We start from the raw sequence: 6,394 nt of genomic DNA, 5'->3' as shown, positions 1-6,394 counted from the left end.
GACACGAAATTGAAATGCTTTTTTTATGTGTTCTACATGCCTGCGCAACTACTGTCCTTCATAACTTGCTTCATACAAAGTAAAGTGAATTGTACTTAAGCAGGCACATAGAATACGGAAGAAAAACAATTAGACACGTTGGCATTGCTACTTGTAGTGCATTAGACATTGGAATCTATCACTTCCATATAATCTCTTTAGCAAAAGAACCACTTTTTTCATCAGTTCTGGGAACCACCAATAAGTTAATATATTTTTGAAATTATCCAGTGTGTTACAGCACGTCAATGAATGGATGCTTATTATTCAAAGTGTCGGAGGGTTAGGCGAGTGGCCAAGAGAAGGCGCCACCGCTTGGGAGACGGGGGGTGCCCGGAAAAAACAATAAACGCAAACTCGCCGGACAGTACTGACTCCCTGCCCAACCGGTACATGGTGGCATGTTCGTAGTTCTTGCCTTCGTCCTCAGTCAGCTTCAAAGAACAAAGAACGTCCTCCCCTTCGCGGCCCATGGCGTAAACGTGTTTACTTGCGTTTCTTGAGAGCGGAGACGCAACTCGGTGATTATCCTGTAGCGTTGCCATCTCGTGAACCACGTCTTCCACGTGTGCGGCTGGTGAAAGTCGAACTTTTCCAGCAGTTGTGTTGAAATCGGGTTGAAGTAGCTGCTTCCCGCTTGAACCGCTGCTTTTTGATCCGTCATGTTGGACCGGCGTTGTTGCGCAGTTACGCGTGTCCGCTGCTCCCACTGCTGCTTCGGTTCTGCGTGCCGTGCCCGCTACTGTTGCTCTTATCGCTGACAAACTAAACCACTGAGAGACCTACTTCGTCATGATGCAGTCTGGTACTGGGGAGAGGCTCAGCAGCAAGCCTTCCAGCAGACCAAGGCAGCTCTCATCACAAACTCGGCATTGGCAATGTACAACCAAAGAGACCACTTGACACTCTTGGTCGATGCCTCATCCTATGGATTGGGTGCTGCGCTCCTCCAGGAGTCCCAAGGCGAGCGATGACCAGTTATGCATCCAAGGCACTAACGGAAACTGAGCAACGCTATGCCCAGATTGAGAAGGAGGCACTAGCCATCATCTGGGCTAGTGGCCATTTCCGCACATACTTCCTAGGGCTCCAATTTCATATTGACACTGACCACAAGCCCCTTGTGCCACTTCTCACCACGAAGCGTCTAGATGAACTCAGACCTCTTCTGCAACGTTTCCGCATGCGACTACTGGAGTATGGCTTAACGATCTCCCACATCCCGGTAAAGAAGATCCACCCGGCAGATGTGCTGTAACGCAAGCCACTTACTGGAGCAGGAGAAAAGGAAGCTGCCGACCTGGAGGAAGCCGTTCTGGAGTATGAAGTTCTCACAGTGGATCTGTTACCTGCGTCAACAACACGCTCTCACGGATCAAAGATGAGATCGGGAAGGATCCTGTCACGTCTGGAGTTCTGCTCTACGGGCTGGCCGAGCATGAGAGCTCTACCACCAGAACTGCGGCGATACTGCGAAATAGCAGGTGAACTCGAGGCTGCATTACTGTTTATTGGTCTGGGGGACGACTACAGCAAGTAATATTAAGCAATTATTTACATTGCAAAAACACGCAGTTAGGTCAATTGATAATTTACCTTGGACTGAATCGACTTCCCCTAGCTTTATTAAACATGGAATATTAACGTTAGACAATCTTTTTTGCCTAAAGGTTGCAATTTTAGTTCATACTCAAATAAACAGGAATCCCGCAATAATTTACGAAACATATTTATTTAAGCAAACAAATTACAATTTGAGACACCAGCAGTTTTCAAAACCTAAAATAAGAACTAATTACGGTACACAAAAAACATCCTACCAGATACCCGATCTTCTTAACAGAAATTATTGTGTATTCGAATTAGCCCAGACAATAGCGTCCGTGTTTCTTTTCAAAAAATACCTTACGGTATACTTCAATGTGCCTAGTGTGTATTCCTATTATAGTTCACATCAAAATAGATTGTACATTTTTGAGTGTCATATTTTTATCTTCTCAGATATTGTTTTATTTTTTATTTATGCTGTTTTTGATTCATTTCCTGTGCCCTGCTGCTGAGTGCTGTAACGGGGGTTGGGGACCTAGTCAGGTGATTCGTTTTCGCCTTTTGTCCCAACCTCCCTGACCTGACTGTCCCAACCTCTCTCGCCACGGTGCGAGCTTGAAACGGGCATCGTCCCATTAAGCCCATTTCCATGCTTTAAGCAGTAATATCGTCCAGTTATTTTAATGAATATTTGTCCCGGGTTTCAGCACCAATATTTTAAATATTCCACCGACGGTGTCTTATTCTCTGTATGTGGATGATGTGCAAATTTCAGTTTCTTCTTGCAACCTGTATAGTTGCGAACGTCAACTGCAACTGACAATCAACAGAATGAGCAAGTGGGCAGCCGAAAATGGGTTTCGTTTCCCCCCGACAAAACCGTATGAGTTTCGTTTTCGCTGCGTCGAGGGTTGTCACCAGACTTGTGCACGTTACTGAAAAATAGTAAGGAATTACAGTTACAATTACTCAAGGCTAAATTGTAATTTATTACAATTACAATTACCCTTCCATAAAAGTAAGTGACCGTTACCCCAAAAAGTAATCCGTTACTTTCGTGGCGTTACTTTCAAGAATATTGCCTTCAATTAAGAATCAAAAGGAAGAGGGTTATTCAAGTTTTTATTGTTGCAACCTGTCCCATTTGCGGACAGGCGGCGGCGGAGTATCGGGTATCGTTAATGGAGTGATCGGACCGATCGACTAAAATTCTCGATTCTCAAAATCGCAAAGCTGTAGAAGTCATCATACATCTAGCCAAAACTAGAATAAGAGTTGATTTGTGCCCATCTTACTATACCGGCATATATTGCCAGGCAATAGCAAAACATCGTTGTAACAGTAAGGTGATAATTAAATAGTAAATAAGGTTTGGCTCGATATTCTCCTTCCTTTGGTTCTGAACAGGTCGAGCCTCGGTTGAGACGTTGGTGAATAAATAAAAGTTTCCAGTAAATAAATATAGTAATCGAAAAAAAGGAAACTCATAACAACAATTAATTAGAACGTCGGTTAAAACAAGGAAATGTAAACGCACGTTTGTCGTGTGTACCTTTTTTGGTGCCGTTTAAAAACGCACGGAGCACGAATCGACTGCATTTTACTCCGGTGTTCTCCAGATAGACGTCCGCTGATGCCACGGGCAGCGAAGGGCATAGAACGAAGTAAGCCGCGCTATGGCCCCACTCTTGAGTTTCACTCTCTCCCCAAGCCCAGAATATCAAGTCTACGTCAGCCACCATTATGTTTTATTTGTAAGAATATCTGCTTGAGATAAGATGCGTCCTGCTGGGGGAAAAACGGGAAGAAGAAGAAAGGAAGACTATTACCATTTTGGAAAGTGCTCACAAAAAGCTGACTCACAAAAGGGGTGACTGAGATGCAGATAACCTGGCTGGAATTCACAAATGAAGTGGGCCAACTCTAGAAGTTGGACTACAAAAAATTAAGTAGCTTTTAAAACAGGGTAAGGTGAAAGAAACAGAAGAAAAAATACATCCTGTTTTCGAGAAGATAAGTGTGCAGCAACGAACGAGGATGCTTGTGGCAATAGCACTTTCGGTTTCGGAGCTGGCAGGAACGAGGCCATGTGCTCACGAAAACCTTTCTTGATGCAGGCGATTGTTCCGTTCTGCCTCGTCACCGCTGGCATCAGTTTCCTGAGTCCAACGTCAGCGCAGCGTGAGCTGCATGCGACGTCAACGACCTATCAGCCTTCCCGTCAGACGATTCCAAGTTCTTCGGAGTTCTTCAGGGTTCCACCCGTCCCACCCTCCAGTCAACCGAGTGGACTGTTCGAGTCAGCATATAAGCCGACGCGTGTCACGGAATCCCTGGGTTTCGGAGCTGGCAGGAACGAGGCCATGTGCTCACGAAAACCTTTCTTGATGCAGGCGATTGTTCCGTTCTGCCTCGTCACCGCTGGCATCAGTTTCCTGAGTCCAACGTCAGCGCAGCGTCAGCTGCATGCGACGTCAACGACCTATCAGCCTTCCCGTCAGACGATTCCAAGTTCTTCGGAGTTCTTCAGGGTTCCACCCGTCCCACCCTCCAGTCAACCGAGTGGACTGTTCGAGTCAGCATATAAGCCGACGCGTGTCACGGAATCCCTGGGTTTCGGAGCTGGCAGGAACGAGGCCATGTGCTCACGAAAACCTTTCTTGATGCAGGTTAGTGATTTGCCATCTGGCCCTTTCCGATCTGTTGGTGGTTTCCTGCCAGCTCCACCCAACCAACTATTCTTGATTGCGAGCACTAGGAATAAGCACTTTCATGCCATAGTGGGTAATAGACGCAAACTACATTACAGGAAAAAAGTGTTATTTGTGCTCTTGTTGCTGTTGTTAAGTGGCGACGTAGAAACTAATCCTGGTCCTGCAACTAAGGAACAAATGGAACTCATACAATCTATGTTCACTGAACTGCAAAACGGTCAAAGAAGTGTCCTCTCGAAGTTAAATGTTATTGAAAGCAAACAAACGGAGATTCACAATAAAATAGAGAATTTAATTGCAAAAAACGAGCAATTTGAACAACGGATCTCAGATGTTGAAGTAAATAGAAGAAAGCTGGAAGCAAGACTAGACGACCTTGAAAATCGGAGCCGCAGGACAAACTTGGTGTTTTTTGGCATACCTGATGACACAGTGCGAGAGTCATGGGAGGAGTCAGAAACTCTTGTTAGACGCATCTGTAAAGGTAATCTAGATATCGATGTCACCTCAATACAAAGGGCCCACCGTCTAGGTACTTTCAAGGAACGTAGCTGTCGGCCGATTATAGCAAGCTTTCAAAATTGGAAAGAACGTGACAACATCATGCGCAACGCCTTTAAATTCAAAAACTCTGCTTACAGCGTTTCCGAGGATTTCAGTGCACTTGTCAGAGAAAAAAGGCGCAAGCTATGGGACTATTCCAAAGAAAAACGACAAGATAAGAACAACAAAGTATATCTTACCTACGACAAGCTCGTTATCAACGGAGACACGTACGCCTGGGATTTCGAACAAAGCATGCCTATACTCGTTCGTAAAAAGGCTCCACCGATTCAGCAGGATTGACGCCGTGCGAGAGATATCTGTCAAAATGCCGCTTTATCAGATGTAGATGTCTCGGTATTACTTGTGAACTTCCGTAGCATAAAAAATAAAGTGGACGATTTCTTATCTCTAGTCGAGACAATCAGACCCAAAGTTATTATGGGAACGGAGACATGGCTGCATGACTCGGTTTCTAATTGCGAAGTTTTTCCCCCTGGTTTTTCCGTATACCGCAAAGATAGAAATGGACACGGAGGTGGTGTCTGTTTGCTAATTTAATCAGACTGGAGTAGTAGTGAACTAGTTTTTTCCGAAAACGACACTGAGTCTGTATGGTGTCGAGTAGTTTTACCTAAGGGGACCACTTTAGTTTTTGGTACATTTTATCGCCCCCCAGATAGTGATGCGTACTCGATAGACAAATTGGGTGACTTGTTGACGACAATTCCAGATAGTGTATTCTTGGGAGGAGACTTTAATCTACCAGGGTTCAACTGGTCTGATGAAGTTCTTGATACAGATGGACCCCGCGCTTACTCGATGTTTGCTGACATAATCAGTGTATTTGGATTTGAACAATATGTTAAAAAACCGACGCGAGAAAATTCTGTCTTGGATTTAATTTTATGCAATTTTCCTGGCGTTGTATCCGAGGTCACTGTACTTCCCGGCATAAGTGATCACTGCGCGGTTGTTGCTAAGCTCTCGGAGCCCGGAACGCGAAAGCAAGCGGAGTGTCCACGGAAAGTATTTTTGTACGACAAAGGTAATTACGAAGCGATCGATGCAGAGCTTGAATCCTATTTTGATACATTTAGTCGTCTGTCCGAAAATAGTGACGTCGAAACTATATGGCATGCTTTTAGAAATAAAATATTAGAGCTTGCGGAGGTGTATATTCCATCGAAACAAATGAGGAAGCGTAAAAAAATAAGCCTTGGTTTAATGTAGAAATTCGCAGACTTATAGGTAAAGCGAGACGTGCTTACAAAACGCTGACCAAAAGTTGGTCAGTCCAAACTGAGCAGAAGTACAAAGAGATTAACAGGCTTCTCAAATTGCAAATAAAATTAAGCAAAAAAGTGTTCTTTGACAAGTTTAACGAAAATCTAAAAAGAAACCCTAAAGAATTCTGGAAGTTCGTCAACGCGAACAGAAAGGAAGACACTTCTATTCCTGCGTTGAAAGTTGATGGTAATACTGTGGTGTCTGATAACGCGAAGGTTGAATGCTTTAACTCGTATTTTAAGTCGGTATTTTCGGAAGAC

The sequence above is a fragment of the Ixodes scapularis genome, unplaced genomic scaffold (genome assembly GCF_016920785.2).
Source record: "Ixodes scapularis isolate PalLabHiFi unplaced genomic scaffold, ASM1692078v2 ptg001158l_1___fragment_1__unscaffolded, whole genome shotgun sequence".
NCBI lineage: Eukaryota > Metazoa > Arthropoda > Arachnida > Ixodida > Ixodidae > Ixodes > Ixodes scapularis.
This window is presented reverse-complemented; position numbering follows the sequence as displayed.